A 17,829-nucleotide genomic window follows, 5' to 3' on the forward strand; every position below is an offset into this window, starting at 1 on the left:
GGTTTCTCCGAAAACTCCAAGTGCCTGGCTATCAAGAAGGTGGATGTGCACCATGAAAGAAAGATAGATACCTGCATACTGTTGAATGCTCCTGCAGTTTTATTAAGTGTTTTGACCTCAATGTCTTTGTAAGGCTGGCACCATGCCTATAGAAAGAGATGGTCACTGTGCCAGAATCTGGTCGAATGGTAGACTAGTTGTGGCACTGCTGACTCTGGACCACGCATTGCCCCATAGAGTTGGTTGTTCGATCCCTGGGTCCCTCTCTCTCTTTACTAGCTACTTCTCTCCAGTTTATCGGTCTCCCCCTTTTCCTATCTGATGTATCAATAACAACTAAGAGCAGAAGAAAGAGATTATTACCAATACTTACTGAATGGTATTATTATACAGTCTTTTTGTGTTATTTACTCTGTATCCCCTGCCTTCCTTCCCTCAGATCTTCGAGGATGCCTACAAGTCTCAGCTGAGCTGTGTGGTGGTGGATGACATTGAGCGTCTCCTAGGTGATTCTCTACCTCCTCATTCCTCTGAAACCTCATTCTCCTTTTAGTCTAGTGGACCTCCTAATTCCATCTCTAGTGGAGCAACAAACTCATATCTCTTTTTAACGTTCTAATGACGCTGCAGATAAACAAAACACTGTATCTAAAGCCAAGACCCAGTCTTCAATCCTAAAGGAATCAGCAGCAACACTAGTGAGTCCTGTCTGAAGTACTGTTCTGATTTCTTTGTGCTCCACTCCTTTAGACTACGTCCCAATTGGACCTCGCTTCTCCAACATGGTTCTCCAGGCCCTGCTGGTGCTGCTGAAGAAGACTCCTCCTAAAGTGAGTGTTCACTGTTCAGTTCAACACTGGTATGGTTGCATTACTTAATGCAGGTGTTGAGTTATATTAATGTGTTTATTTACACCAGTCTGTGTGTCTATGCGTATAAGTGTGTGCATGTGCATGTACGTGTGTGTAACTCTGTCTGTGCTTTACTCTGCCTACAGGGCCGTAAGCTGTTGATCATTGGAACCACCAGTCGTAAGGAGGTGCTGCAGGAGATGGAGATGCTGGACGCCTTCAGTACCACCATCCACGTCCCCAACATCTCTACTGGAGAACACCTGGTGGAAGCCCTAGAGGTGTACACACACACACACACACACACACACACACACACACACACACACACACACAAACAAACAAGTGAACACACACAATATACATATTGATGAAGAGTTTCAGTAGTTAATGCTGCTGTCTTGTCTTGTGTGCCATGTGTTTACTCATTGACATTGTATCCATTGCAGCTACTGGGAAGCTTCACGGACGCAGAGCGGGTCACCATCGGCCAGCACGTCAAGGGAAAGAGGGTCTGGATTGGCATCAAGAAGCTCCTGATGCTAATCGAAATGTCTCTGCAGGTCAGTGGCAATCAGCACTCCTCCTCCTCCTCATCTTCGTTCAGCTGCAGAACAGTCGACCACAAGCGTCATCCAGTAGCTATGGTCGCTAGAAAGGTCTCATGCCTCAAGAAGTGGTGCAAACGGTTTTATACGGTAGAGCCTGCATAATGCCACATATTTGCACTGTCAAGGTGTGTCTTCTTCTTTTTCTTCTTCTGTAATGCACTGGTGTTAATCTTTGGTTTCCTGCTTCCTTCTTCCAGATGGATGTGGAGTACAGAGTCACTAAGTTCCTGCAGCTTCTTAGAGACGAGGGGGCGTGAGTACTCCCCAACCCCTCCCCCTTACCCACCCATGCAATCACCTTCACCCTGCCTGCATGCGACTCAATCACAGCCACCCAATCACTTCCTTTCTTTGACTTTATAACCCTGCCTTCCTCTCCTGCATATCCATTACTCCATTTCTATCTCTGTGAATTTTACAACAAGGATACACAATAACAGGCACATATCTAAGGCTAAAGTAAAAAAACACAATTTACTATATTACTTGTAGTATAATTAGTACAGTAGTAATACTAGTACATCAGTATTACTTATTTGACTGACACACTGACACAAATGGGATCCTATGAACATGAAACACTGTATCACGCTTGTTCACGTTCTTGAAGAGGGCTATGAATAAAGTTGTCATACCATCACTTTACTTGCCCACTGGCTGCCAATGCAGTCAGGGTATCAGTCGTTGACCGGTGTGATCTCATTTTGTCATCACCAGGTTGGATGACGCCAAGCACATCCGAATTTAAGCTGTCGCTGAGGGTAAGGCCATCAGTAGAAGCTACGAGGCTAGCTACGAGGCTAGCTACCCAGACATTTAACTAGCTTCCCTAGCTACCTCCTCTAGCTTTAGGGAATAGCTTTCCTCATTCGGCTTCATTACAATGATACCAACGTTTTAGAGCTCTAGAAGGCCCTGCTGGCACTTCTGAGATCGTTCCTGTATCTATTTACATACCTATTTACGAGGAATACCCTCTGACCAACTTGTGCTATGAGCAACCAAATTCTACATTTCAGTGATCACATTATCAAACAATGACATATCAAGCATATACAGTTGCGGTCAAATATATCAGCTTATGGAAACTGATTTAACACTTGTCATTAAAGAAGCTGTTGTTTAGGTAAACTGACATCAGCTGTGAAGACATTTTATAACATATTTTATGTCATTATAATGACCGCGTTATGAGGTTGTTACTGAAGATTTATATGCATGACGTACCTGCCACTCCTGTGCCTCAATCATGTCGATGTAATAACAATATTACATAAGACAACCTTATGATCATTCCCTCCCTATGTCATGACCTACCATGACATATTGTCCAGATTTAGTGGCTGATATGATCCTGCTATGATAGTCTCTGACAATGGACACCACTTATTCCATATCAGGGGTGCATAGCCTCAGTCCTCCAGCCCTTTGAACTACAGACTGACTTCTACCTGGGAATCTGTGACATCAAGTACCAGGGAGAAACAAAAGCAGCAAGACTGCAGAACCCTAGGGCCTGAGTTGTGCACCCCTGTCCTAGATTGCTGTTTTTTTAACAAATTGTTCTGAAGCATTTTTGCAAGATTTGACGAAAGCTAGCCGACAAGATGAAGAAGTCTTTGCTTTCCTTTGAATAGACATTCTACGCAATTACCGTATATTAGAAAGGTCATTAAAGTGCTAAAATTACTATAAAGATATAGTTCACCATTATGGTTCCCTTCTTCTTTTATAGCATATCCTGTTCAACATTTCTTTCTGCCTTTTTTGTTGTTGCGTACATGCTGTAGTACAGTAGGATGTGGTTTATGATACGTCAGGTGTTTAAGGCTGGGGACACTGGTAAATCATTGTCACCTAAAGGAGTCTGAATCAGTTTTATTCTCATCTCTCCACACGTCTGTCTCTCCAGAGAACGCACCGACCGCAATGACCGCAGCTACAAGTTCGATTAGAGCTGAAGGAGCGTCTGACCAAGAGACAAAAGGAGAAGAGGATGACGTCCTCTGTTCGTCATCCATTCTCATCCAACCAATCCGAGAGGGAGAAGAAGTTGTCCCCTCTCACCCACGCATGTTTCAGCGGCAACTGTCGTCATCATCCATCCACCTGACACTATCGACATATCACATTACAGAAACCTATTGAAAATCGTACTGTTCCAATATGTTATCTGTATGAAACGCAATATGGATTGCAAAGTGCTGTCTTGTGCATTGTGCGTATATTTAGTCATGTATGTTTTAGCTTTCTGTATTTACAGTACTGTGTATCTGTCTTGCTATCTATATTTATTCAGACCAGTAGATATATCAGTCTTGAAAACATGATATATGTATTATATATACACATAGATTCATATGAAGCGCAAGTCATCAAAATATTTTGAATATTCAGATGATAACATACAGTATACAGTGTAGTGGAAGTGAGAAGTGTCGTTTTGGGTGTAACTTTATTTCCCTCCACCTTTATATTATTTATTTTCTGTACATAGTATATATTAAATACAGTATATCATTAATTATTTCAAATCATTCTATTGACTTTTATTGAGTAATATATATCAGTATCGTTGTTCATCTCAATACAAACTTGAAGATTGTGGATGAATAAGATGAATAAGCATTGCTTCTGTGTGTGCCTGTAAGAGTGAGAGTGTTTGTGTCTGTGTGTAAGTACAGTATGTGTGTGTAATTTAATCCAAATTTGACCAGTCTTTTGTTGTGATGCATTTGTTAATTTATTACTTTATTTATTACATGTGAACAGTACTTGTTGTCAAAGGCTCTTTTTATGTTCTGTCAATTGACCATGTGTGTCAACATACAGATGTATTATTGCAATAAATTATGTTTTTGGAAATTATTACAAATTAATAAAAAAATGTAAGCTTGAGTCAATAAGTATTCAACACTTTTATTATGGCAAACCTAAATAAATTCAGTAGTATTTTCTTCTTCTTACCAAGTCACATAATACGTTGGATAGAATCATCAGCATTTGTGGGTTTGAATACAGGCTCAAAATGGCCAGAAACAAATAACTTTCTTCTGAAACTCGTCAGTCTATTCTTGTTCTGAGAAATGAAGGCTATTCCATGTGAGAAATTGCCAAGAAACTGAAGATCTGGTACAACGCTGTGTACTACTCCCTTCATAGAACAGCGAAAATTGTCTCTAACCAGAATAGAAAGAGGAGTGGGAGGCCCCGGTGCACAAATGAGCAAGAAGACAAGTACATTAGAGTGTCTAGTTTGAGAAACAGATGCCTCACAAGTCCTCAACTGGCAGCTTCATTGAATAGTACCTGCAAAACACCAGTCTTAACRTTAACAGTGAAGAGGCGACTACGGGATCCGTAACTGAGATTAAACAAACATTTGGATATTGTCAAAATTAAACAAACTACTGACACAAATAAACAAATAGTGGACCACAACACAAACTTTCACTGCACAGTTTAGCTTACACATGACCTTTAGGGACAAAGCGCTCATCTGGACAGGTTTACACTGTAAGGGCATGATTTTATACCATTTTAAATCTTCCCCACTAATAAAGGTCCCTTTGGAAACACTGACCAACTTTTTTGTTTCCTACCCTGTCATGCTATTGTTTATTTAAAGGCAATGAAAAAACGTGATTTCCTGTGTTTTATATATAYTTCCACAATTGTGAAAATTATGACAATACCCTTTTAGTGTAAGAGCTGTTTGAAAAGACCACCTGAAATTGCAGCCTGTTTTGGTGGGATGGCGTTTTGGCCCACCCTGGTGACATCGCCAGGCAATGAACTAGCTAATACACCAATAAGAAAGAGAGATCCAAATCTCTCTGCCAATAACAGCTAACTTTCAGTTTTCCCCTCCCACTCGGACCACTCGCAAGACAGTCCTAGCAAAAGTCTTAATTGAAAAACTGCTCTTTGCTAAGAAGTTATTTTTGTTTCTTGTTGACCAGTTTAATATATATATTTTTTTACAGTAATGTACTTAATTGTTACCCAGAAATGATTTGATATTGAGATAAAAACGGCTGCATTGGACCTTTAAAAATAAAAAATGTTGTGTCACTGTACATAATTCAACAAGCAGTTGTGCTCTATAGCAGGATTTCCCAAACTCTGTCCTGGTGCACATTTCATTTTTTGCCCAAGCGCTACACAGCTAATTAAAATAACCAACTCATCACCAAACTTTGATTATTTTAATCAGCTGTGTAGTGCTAGGGCAAAAAAACAAAACCTAGTTTGGGAAACACTGATCTATAGGGTTGTGCGAGAGCTATAGTGTTGAACTGCAGCTTTGACATTGCCCTGTAGAGAGCAGTATACATTTTGATAAAACTCTCTTGGCTGCACACTGCACGCACCCATACTGTAAAGGGGAGGGGCCTAATGTAGTATTGCTGTCTGTTACGTTTCCCGGCCGTAGCAGCGGAACGTGAACGGTGCTAAAATGTTCATAGTGGAAAACCAGAGTATTAAGAGCTCATTTACTCAGTTTCTGAAATAGTCTGCTCAACGCAGCGTGCTTACAGATGGTTGGGTAACGTTTGCCGTCTGATAAGTTCTAAACTGCGTTGTGCGTTAAATTCCTGACCAGGAGATACGTACGACTACCACCGGTACCCAGGGAAACTGGTTGGATTTGACACTTGTATCGGCCCGGGACTGCCACGGAGAAGGCACCTACTTTATTCGTCTGCGGCAAGGTGAGTTCTGCTGTCCTCTTGTCAACTCGAGCAGTAAAGCCCATACGAATGGTGTCCATTCATTACTATTTTCACATTTAGCAGCAAGGTCAGTCTATACAGTCAGACATAATCTGGGAATGCGAGGCAACACTTTGCTACAACAGTTTGGCCTCGTTTTGTAGCCATGTGAAAATAGGCTTAATCACTTGGCAAGGCAATTTGCGTGGCTACTGTAACATTGTTTTGTCCGAGTAAATTATGATCTTGCCGTAATGAGAACATTAGTAGCCTACTTATTTTTGATACAGTTATTTTCAAATGAATGTGTTCCCAGTGAAATGTGTTTCTGCTTTGCGCGGTCAAAGTAAATTCCTTTGGAATGACATCCATAGCTTTGGTATTGGTATGTTGGTGTTTTATTATGATTCCCAATAGCTGGTGCAAAAGCAGCAGCTACTCTTCCTGGGGTCCACACAAAACATGAAACATGACATAATACAGAACATTAATAGACAAGAACAGCTCAAGGACAGAACTACATACATTTTTTTGCACGTTCACAACAGCCATTGGGGTTGTTGTGAACGTGAAAAGCCCTAGGTACTTATAGAAGGACAATGTTAGCCTACATGAACTTGCGTGCGTCCGTCCCCCAAAAAATTCAACATAGTCAATGTTAGTGTAGCAAAATGGAACACTCAAAGTGTGGATTTGATCAAGTTAATCTGTCACTATTTAGCTGCATCCTCCCACGTGTCATGAAGGCGAATATGGCTGCTGTAAAACATTTCAGTTATTAATTTGTGTCCATTATTAGCCCAACTAGAAGCCTACAATAGCCTACAAATAGGGCAAAGTGCAATTATAGCATACAGCCTAGGTTAGCCTAAAACTCTCTCTAGCCTACATTTATAAGTTAATTTAGCCTCATGTTGATTGGCCTATGGTTCCTTTCAGTGGAGGCTCCTCAGAGGATGAAGGGGAGGACCATCCTCCTCAGAGAATTTCATAAAAATATTGGAACATTTAAAAAGTTATTTTGAGATTAAACGACACCAAATATATTCACGTCACCAAATAATTGATAAAAACACACTTTTGAAATGAAGGTCTATAGTAGCCTCAGCAGCACGGAGGACAGCTAGCTTCTGTCCTCCCCTGGGTACATTGCCTTCAATACAAAAAAAGGAGGCTCTTGGTTCTCACCCCCTTCCATAGACTTACACAGTATTTATGACAACTTCCAGAGAGAGAGCTATATTTGGTTGTATTTATTTATTTACTTAGCTGCATTTAGCTAGCTATCTAGTTTAGCCTACTCAAACACCTGGCACACACAGAGAGGGATTTTATGTTAGCTAGCTGACTTTGGCTTACCCAACACTAGAACTCTTCAAAGTCGAGGTAAGCTTTTGGTTTTATTAATTTATTGCCAATTTATTGCATTCTGACTGTACACTACTTCATGATTGTAGCAGGTTTACTAAAGTGTTAATTCTAGTCGCTATGTTGACTATGACGTGACCACGATGTAGGCTGTGCGTAGGAGTTAGCAGTCATGCTATGGTTTGGCTTGGAAAGTTTTTTTCGCCTGGTCACAGACAGCTGATGTGTTGTGCACTAAAGTCTACAAGTGAAGGGAAAAGGTGAGATGAGGAGAGAGCATATATAGTTGCGAGAAGGAATGATATGTATATACAAGGAGCAAAGTGATCATGCTGTTTTTATATGGCTGCTATGAAAGTGAACTGTGTTTGCGTGTCATCAGGGGTGTGTGTATTCATTCCACCGATTCTGTTGAAAAACCTTAATTAAACAGAAGAAAATGGAATGAAACAGGGATAAACATACCTGAATTTGTCCAATGGAAACTCATTTGCAACTGTTTGACTAACATTGTAAGCTTTCATTCATAGGCAAGGTTGTAGCGACCTCATGACGGGTACAGGGAAAATTTGAATAGCATGCAGTAGCCTATACCTATCAATGTTACATTGAGCTGGGTGAATGGAATATGAATGACAGTCATCCAATATGCAGTAATAGAAATAAGGCCATGCTCATGAAAATATAAATCCTCCTCCCTCATCTTAAACGGCACAGACCGCCACTGGTTCCTTTGGATATGTGATAGTTCCCCAAACACTGAATAGCCAGCCCACTGTTGTAGATCTGCATAAACATATCTAGGCTACTGTTCAAAGGGAAATGACACTGTCAATAGGTAAGGCTGTAATTCACCTGGTAGGATTATAGTTTGTACAGCTTATAAAACATCTAAGAAACTTTTCCAAGTAGCCTTTATAGGCCTACTATCATTAGAAATAATCTTCTGATAAAATGTTATATCCTACTCCTTATAGTAAAAAAACTTTAAGAAACGATTTGCTCTCTGAATTGAAAGAATATGACTTTGAATGAGTAGCCTATTATTTAAATGAGTGAGTTTGTTTTTAATGGGATATCTTAAAACCAGTGAGCAGTGAGTGAGAGAAGGGCAAATGGGTTGGGAAATGAAAGAGTTCGGTTGATCTCCCAATAATCTGAATTCATTGCACCAGTTATGTCAGAAGCTAAAAAGCAGCAGGTTAACTCTGTCTGCTCATCGTCAACACTGCACCACCAATACATAGATTTAGCCCGATATGACGCGCACAGCCGGACATGGCAGTTCATCATGCAGAGCAATGAAAGTTTGAAAAATTTGTTTAAAAATTTGTTTATACAATAGTGTGGGATTGTGGCACACAATTCGGAACGCCCCCCCCCCCCAAGCATTGATAATGCAAGAATGGGCTGCCATCAGTCAGGATGTGGCCCAGAAGTTAATTGACAGCATGCCAGGGCAGATTGCAGAGGTCTTGGAAAAAGAAGGGTGAACACTGCAAATATTGACTCTTTGCATCAACTTCATGTAATTGTCAATAAAAGCCTTTGACACGTATGAAATGCTTGTAATTATACTTCAGTATTCCATAGTAACATCTAACAAAAATATCTAAAGACACTGAAGCAGCAAACTTTGTAATTTTATATTTGTGTCATTCTCAAAACCTTTGGCCACGACTGTGCACCAAACAGAGACATCGATCTATTTCAAATTTGTTACCATTGTGAATATAGGATCTTATAAGTGCCCCCATTTTTAGACCTTGACTTCCAGCCATGATTGCAAACACAAGCCTCTGCCAAAGTGCTAGTATGCTAGCTGTTCCTATAAACTTCCAATCATTGTGTTAATGCTAATTAGCATTTCCTTGTGAAACTACCTCTTATCCACAAGTTTATCTGACTCTGGGGAAATATATACAAGGCTTCATTGCCAAAATCCAGAACTATCCCTTTAAGGCTGGATTAGTAATAACTCCCAGAGGACTGGCATTGTTTTGAGGGAAAGCCAAGGCATGCAGGCAGACAGGAAACCCCCACATCCATGTTGTGATGGGACGGAGGACTTAACAAACTCCACTCTGCTGGGCCTATCAGGGAGGGCCATCAGTCATGAGAAGGTTACCACATGAGAAAGTGGCCTGTCTGCCCGGGGAAGACATTAAAAGACGCGTTCAGCCGCTCCACCACTAGCAGCTAGCAGCCCTATGGGAGCTGAGGGCCAATTCTCTACCTTGTTATCTCCATAGGGCCAAGTCTGTGTACATATGCCGTAGCTTAATTTGACCCAGTTTTTCACAGCAGGAAAATACTCCTGCAGCAGGAGGACGTTTTAATTATTTTGTGGATTATAATTCATGTACATTTTTTGTATGGGTTGTATGCGTCACAGTCTCACCATGTGAGTTTTCTTATGTGCGTGATGTCAGAATTCGCTATAAATGTATTGTTACGCAACAGGAGAGTTAACCCGCGCTGCGCTCAATCCAAGACACACTGCCTGCTAATTATCTACAGGTTATGTTTCAACTTGTCATTTTTATATGATTTTCGAACAACCGTTTGAAATCAGGTGCATTCCACCTCAGTAATTCACATAGAAGTAGCACATTTCACTGTGGCGGACAATTTACGTTTGAGGCATGCTATGCTAATGTAACGTGAGGAATATCTAGATGAGCCGGACAAACTTCCCTCTTCGATGCGAACTCAAGCACTCCCCCAGTGTTTCCTCCAGTCAGAACAGCACCTGGCCAAACTTTTTCCCCCGGATGCATTTTCCGGCTGGCGCCTGCATTGTCTTTTACATTTTTTATTTATTTATAATTATTTATTACAAAAAACACAAATTAAGGGGTAACATTAAAGTATTAGAACATGAAGGACAAACAATACAGCATCAAGACACTATCAAACATGTATCAGTCTTTCCGCAACAGAGCCATCCTTATGTGTGAGAGTGCGTGTGGATGATAGTGATATACAATATATGTCATAGTTTCCTTTTTCATGATCACAACATTGAAGTGTAAGGGGCCTCCAGTTTTTTAGATAGACCGGGTCTTTTATATTTGTCATCTGGGTCTTGTTTTAATAATAGAGAAATCAGACCTTCCTTCTGAGTACCTGACAGACTACCATTTCTATAGGAGTAGTTAAAACAATCTAACAATGGAGCTTTTAGTATATAAAAAAATACTTGATATACCTCTACCAGTATGCCATCAAGCCCTGGGGTTTTTCCAGACTGAAAGGATTTAATAGCCTCAAAGTTCTTCCTCTGTAGTTTGGCCTTCGCACGGATCTTTCTGTACCTTTTGTTAATTATCCATTTTTTATATTATTTGGAAATTTATCTTCATTGTTGTTTTCCTTACAAATAATTACTGTGTGCATTCTTATTAAAGTGCCTTATTAGCTGATCATAATACAGTTTGTATATCATGTTATGTAATTTTCTATTGTAGCCCACCATATTTATGTATGGAGCATAATGTATTCCCTTATAACCGTCGACACGCGAGGTACTGATTTCATAATGGATTATACTCAATTGTGCTTATGTAGTTAAATGTTTCTATTAGTTCTGTAGAACAATGCCCTATGGCGTAAAATAAGTATTAGCTTGTGTTGTATCCTTTTGAAGCTGCCCTGGCCTTATCATGACTATTGGATTGGCCTGTGTATCAATTTAGTATGTTTAGCGTAGCTCTGCCCTGCACCCTTGTGGAGCCCTTGCGGAGSTTTTCAGTTATTATGTTACTTCATTGTATTATTGCTATATCCTGATTTTATTATAATGACTAATAAATCCTCTTTATTCTTTACTTTCAAAAACCACACAAACACAGTATTGAATAAAACTTGCCAACAATTGGAACTCGACATCTTTCATCCCAGATATTTAATGACAGTTTTGCATGCTAGCAACATACTGTTTTGAGAGGGATGAGAGAGACGAGAGGCTAAATACGATGGCTTGTGTTAGCTGACTCTTTACTCAGTTAGCGCTAGGACTAATGTAGCCTACATTTTCCGATTTGAATGAGAATTGTGGTATGCTGTTGCTTCTTCTGTGAATGTCTGAACATTGCATCCAAAAATAAGCTGACTCATTGAGGACATAACGTTGTAAAGACTGTTTGTGCAAAATGTTTCTGTGGAAAAAGGTGGCCAGCTCAAATGCTGGCTGTTGTGTCAATCGTAACTAGACTTTCTAATGACTGCAGGGACCACTGTAGAATGATCACAGCTGTGTGTTTGTATGCATCTTTTTTAACCTTCAGTACACTATAAGTTTGCTTTTTCTGTTTGTCAGGAAAATTCCCAAAACTACAGGATGATCAAATTTAAGATACGGCATCTGTAGATGTGCCTCTGTTCTCCACAGGGCTTGGTACAACTGAGCCTGGCTGTCACTGCGCTAGAGGGCTCAGTGGTGTAGCTTCATGGCTCTTCTCTCCTCTTGTGGAGGATTAGTGGGCCCATCTGTCCCAAATGGCTGACTTAGTATAGGCCTCCTCCTGAAGCTGTTCCCACACAGGCCCTCGGCTCTCTCTGCCTTGCTGCTGTCACAGTGATGTAAATCTGAGATGCACATATGCATCAGGCAGCACACACACTCACAAATTATTTTTGATGTCATGTTTGGGTCATTTTAATGTTGATTTTTATTTTCTGGTTACATTTTCTGAAGCTGAGCTTAACAAACAAGACATAATCATTCAAATGATTTCTATGCTGCGTGTAGCCTAGTACAGGTATCCCCCCCCCCCCCATTTTTTTCTTCTTCACATTTTCAAACAGTCCATTTATATTTTCCATCTGGGCTCTACATTTGGGTGAGGTATTTTTCTCGTCTGAGTAGCCTCTTCACTGCCAAAAATAAAATTAAACCATCTCGTGTTCAGCGAAATAACAACACAATGTCAAATACAGGTAGCCTAGTCAAATAATTACCATCCAATCACATTAACCGTTACTCTCTCGCGTGATTTCCACTAACGGTCTGTATGTAGCCAAATGTAGCTGCTGCTCATTCCGTTTGCTCGAAAATTGAAAAATGATTTTAAAAAGTAAGGCCCGCGTCCATAGACACATACCAGCTCTACTGGTAGTACTGCTACTACCAGCAGTACTATACCTGCACCTGTCAACGACACAAGTTGTTCTGCTTCCATGAGCACATCCAATGCTAGCATCAGTAATTCTACATTTGTTGTTAGCCCAGCCTGCATGGACACTGACAGTTGTGAATCTGATACAGCCGTAGAGCTACTGCCCCCTTACCCAGGAAAGCACCGAACAGCACACAGGGACGTTGGCCCATCGAAGAGGCGCAAATATGAACACATTGATTTGGGGTTGACTTATACTGGGAGTAGTGCCTTTCCTCAGCCACAGTGTGTGTTATGTGAAAAAGTACTATCTCACAACTCGATGAAACCTTCACTCTTGCGCAAACATTTAGAAACAAAACATGCCAATTTGAAAAATAAGCTACTGGAGTTTTTTTAGATAGAATTAAGATGAAACCTGCATATTTAGTTAATATTGCCTGCTAACATGAATTTATTTTAACTAGGGAAATTGTGTCACTTCTCTTGCGTTCTGTGCAACAGAGTGAGGTTATATGCAGCAGTTTGGGCCGCCTGGCTCGTTGCGAACTGTGTGGAGACCATTTCTTCCTTTCAAAGACAGCCAACTTTGCCAAATGGGGGATGATTTAACAAAAGCCCATTTGCGAAAAAAGCACAATCGTTGCACGAATGTACCTAACCATAAACATCAATGCCTTTCTTAAAATCAATACACAGAAGTATATATTTTTAAACCTGCATATTTAGTTAAAAGAAATTCATGTTAGCAGGCAATATTATCTAGAGAAATTGTGTCACTTCTCTTGCGTTCATTGCACGCAGAGTCAGGTTATATGCAACAGTTTGGGCCGCCTGGCTCGTTGCAAACTAATCTGCCAGAATTTTACATAATTATGACATAACATTGAAGGTTGTGCAATGTAACAGCAATATTTACTCAGACTGCATCCAATTTGCTATCACAGTGCCATCTGTTTTGTCACCAAAGCCCCATATACTACCCACCACTGCGACCTGTATGCTCTTGTTGGCTGGCCCTTGCTTCATATTCGTCACCAGACCCAAGCATAACGATGGTCATTATGGCCAAACAGTTTAAAAAAAAAATCATCAGACCAGAGGACATTTCTCTAAAAAGTACAATCTTTGTTCCCATGTGCAGTTGCAAACCGCAGTCTGGCTTTTTAATGATGGTATTGGAGCAGTGGCTTCTTCCTTGCTGAGCGGCCTTTCAGGTTATGTCAATATAGGACTCGTTTTACTGTGGATATAGATACTTTTGTACTTTGGTTTCCTCCAGCATCTTCACAAGGTCCTTTGCTGTTGTTCTGGGAATGATTTGCACTTTTCGCACCAAAGTACTTTCATCTCTAGGAGACCGAACGCGTCTCCTTCCTGAGCGGTATGATGGCTGCGTGGTCCCATGGTGTTTATACTTGCGTACTGTTGTTTGTACAGATGAACGTGGTACCTTCAGGCGTTTGTAATTGCTCCCAAGGATGAACCAGACTTGTAGAGGTCTACAATTTTTTTCTGCTGTCTTGGCTGATTTCTTTAGATTTTCCCATGATGTCAAGCAATGAGGCACTGCGTGTTTAAGGTAGGCCTTGAAATACATCCACAGGTACACCTCCAATTGACTCAAATTATGTCAATTAGCCTATCAGAAGATTCTAAAGCAATGCCATCATTTTCTGGAATTTTCCAATTTGTTTAAAGGCACTTGACTGTGTATGTAAACTTCTGAATTGGAATTGTGATATAGTAAATTACCAGTGAAATAATCTGTCTGTAAACCATTGTTGGTAAAATTACTTGTCATGCACAAAGTAGATGTCCTAACTGACTTGCCAAAACTATAGTTTGTTAACAAGAAATTTGTGGAGTGGTTGGAAAAACGAGTTTCAATGACTCCAACCTAAGTGTATGTAAACTTCCGACTTCAACAATGTGTCGTATAGGCCAGTGTGTGGGTGAATATGTGTGTGTTCTTTTGAGCAACAACTATTCATTTATCGGATTTCAAACCAGCGGCTGCTAGAGCAGACAGGGATTGGATGATAAATGCTAGGCTTAATCTGTCTTCCGGAAACCAGTCCTCTGATAGTCTACCCTGTGAGTTTGAAGGTGTTTCGTACTCAATCGGCTTCTCTGTGTTTATGTCAAACCCTTCTGATCTGTGTGTGTCTTACAGGTGAGGCAGACTGATCCACTGGAGAGCACCTTTTCGGGAGGTAGACAAGGACAGAGAGGTGGTGCACGTCTCAGAGGCTTTGAGACCCAGGGCTAGCCGAGCTAGTGGGTTGCTGCCAAAAACCAACACGGAGAGAGCCTGAAAACAGTTTGCCTGTGTGGCAGCATCACATCTTCAGACCCAGGAAAATGGCACGCCTGGGAGGCAGTCAAAACCAGAAAGCTGCATGCTTGGGGGTCAGTCACTTACATTAAACAGCACAGTGGCAGGCCTGAATGGTTTGGGGAACTTAAGAGTAGCGCGCTGCATTGGGGGCTGAGATGGACTAATAAGGGAACCTGGGTTGCATCATCGGTCAATAATAGCTCGCCATGAGGAAAGGGCTGTAAGAAGAACAGTAAGACCCAGCAGAGCGAGGGTGATCAGAACAATCCACAGGTGAGTTCTCTGGTTCCTTCCCACTTGGCCCTTTCTCTCTGCCTTATGATGCAGTAGGTGAAACAACAGGACTAGTAAGAATGGGGCCTGGTTGGATAGCTCAGAGCTTCAGCTCTTTTATATTCGTATCTGCACATGGAATTTGAGGAGTAAGGGCAAGGTTATCTCAAGGCTTATGGTATAGAGTTAGGGTGCTTTTGAGTCAAGGAGTTTCTCAAAATGCGGTCGACTAACTTATTTCCCAACATGAGTAACCTGAGTAAATCAGTCCACTGCCTCTTGTGTGTTGTCTGGCTGTGCCGCTAATCCACTGGAAGCTCCGTGTACCTCTGACCCTTTGATGGGCTAATCCTCCTTGACCCGCCAGGTGGCGTGAGGGTTTCTGGGAGAGAGAATCAAAGTGGAGGAGGGAGCTAGACTGTCCGAGATCGAAGTGACTAATCCAACTGAACAGGGCCCATGTTCAAAAAGCATCTCTTAGTAGGAGTGCTGATGGAGGATCAGATCCTCCTTTTCCATATAATCCTATTCATTATGATCTCTAAAAGGTTAAACTGATCCTAGATCAGCACTCTTTATGAATACTCGACCTGGTCCTTTGTTCGAGCCCTTTTCTGTATGCCTTTTAACATGACTGTGCTAGTACACTCCGGATTGTTTGTCTGTGGGGCTATGGCTATATCCCACTGCTGATACCAATCTGGCACATTTGGTGTGGACACACCTCGGAGTTGATGTTTGACTGTTGTGCGTCATAGTCTAAGACAAGGATCAGAAACCAGAACCCCAGGCCGACCAATCAGAGAGGCTCCTGCCATGGAGAGTTCAGCTTTGTGGAAAGCTATGTGTTTGTGTGCGTGCTAGCATGCGTGTGTCTGTGTGTGCTCGCATCTGTTTGCGCGTTTGTGTCCGTCTGTCTGTGTGCATGTGTTAGGGCCGGGACTATACCAGTATTATGATACCTGTTAGTATCATGGCAAGGAAACATAACACAAAGCGGATGTAACTTTTTTTTGAAAACATCCCTAATGTTGGAAACAAACATGTTGTCATCCAGAGTCACATGTATTTATTTTACAGGCAGCAGGTTTTTGAAGGACCAAAGAGTTTGGTCTGCTTCGTGTTTACATTTTTTGGCATGGATTTATTTTTTGTGATACTGGTATCGTCAAAGTGTCTGTGTCTGTCTCTGTGTCTGTGTGTGTGTCCGTGCCTGCTGAAGCTCAGCGTGTGTCCAGACTACAGAGTGCAAACTGTGTTAAAGGTAGATGCTTTCATCATACAGATCAATATGTTACCAGTCAGAGACGACAAGCAGGTCGGCTGGAGAACCAATGACGCTTGCCTATAGCCCTACAACTAGTGTTGTCACGATACCACAATTTTGACTTGGATACCGACACCAGGTTTAGTATCGCACTATTCAATACCAAAACGATACCACATTAAAAAAAGAAGGTTCATTAGCCAAAGTCACAGAATGGCACTTGATCCAGACAAACTCAGCTACTGCTCTTTCATTCCATTTGAAAATGTTTCTGTCAATTATTGAGACAGCCATGTATGCATTAATTGAATCAATTATACAATAAATGTTACTTTTAGTTTTACCAATCTAACTACAAAACAGCATAATGCTAATCATTTATTTGAATGGTAAGTTTCTGTTGATAAACAGAGTAAATCAAAAGGTAGCCTAGGTCTATTCACAATACTTTACAGTACAGGTCAGTGCTGTCGTGTCTTTACAGTTCATATTATTCAATAGCAGCAGCATGCATTCTTTTTTTTATTGAGCTTGTTTTAGCTGATTTCAAGGGGCTACAGATGACAAACAATCCCTTCCATTTAGGACTTATTTTATTGGAAACTTTAAAGAGAAGGAAAAAAGTTGGCCTACAATTAACTACCGGAATCTTCTTGCATTGTAATGTGTTCTAGCCTGTATGGACATTGTTTTGTGAAAACAGTAATGAACCGTTTCTACATGCCGTGTTGCATTATTCAAGTGTGTCAACTTCTGTGCAACATGCATGGGGACTGGGGAGAAAATGCAGCCCATACAGCTCTGGCAATGAATGAGTAAGTGGATCAAGCTTTGCTCTTCGCGCTCTAAATGGGCTGTGCTGATAGACTTGATCCTCTCAATCGCTTGAGACATATTTGACAAGTACCGAATATAACAGCCCAGTCTCTATTGGGTAGAGTTGGGTCGGGTGTTCTGGGGAAGGAATGTGACAGCCTGCCTGGGCCAGATGGAGATTGTTGTGGGGGGCCTTGTGGCTCGTGAAAAGAGGGCATGGTCTTCAACTCCTTAACATCCCGTCTCCTACCCGACCCAGGCTCCCTCCCTGTACATTAGATACACTGAGTGTTTTTTGGGAGGATGGAGGGAGTGATGGAGGGCGAGGCATCATGGAGGCACCAGCGAGGTGTAGACTGCTCCCAGATGGCCAGGCCTGCATCGGGGTTTGAGAGCTTAACATTCTCAACACTTCATAAATCCAACCTAGGGCCTACTGCTCTACTGCTGCTGATGCTGGGGAGTTC

At 41.3% G+C, this 17,829-nt stretch overlaps 1 protein-coding gene and 1 pseudogene across 3 annotated transcripts in view; both read left to right on the top strand.

Moving 5' to 3' along the window:
* Positions 1 to 4,007, top strand: part of LOC111971501 (vesicle-fusing ATPase-like) — a 42,949-nt pseudogene extending 38,942 nt beyond the window's left edge.
* Positions 4,008 to 5,887: 1,880 nt separating this feature from the next.
* Positions 5,888 to 17,829, top strand: part of LOC111971502 (thyroid hormone receptor alpha) — a 73,130-nt gene continuing 61,188 nt past the window's right edge. For 2 of the 3 annotated variants that reach the window (XM_023998303.2, XM_023998304.2), the window contains exons 1-2: positions 5,888 to 6,177; positions 14,842 to 15,279. The gene's annotated coding sequence lies outside the window, so the exon portion shown is untranslated. The remainder of the gene's footprint in view (positions 6,178 to 14,841; positions 15,280 to 17,829) is intronic. The other variant, XM_023998305.2, reaches the window with a different exon arrangement.

Source organism: Salvelinus sp. IW2-2015, linkage group LG13 (genome assembly GCF_002910315.2).
Source record: "Salvelinus sp. IW2-2015 linkage group LG13, ASM291031v2, whole genome shotgun sequence".
Classification (NCBI taxonomy): Eukaryota; Metazoa; Chordata; class Actinopteri; order Salmoniformes; family Salmonidae; genus Salvelinus; species Salvelinus sp. IW2-2015.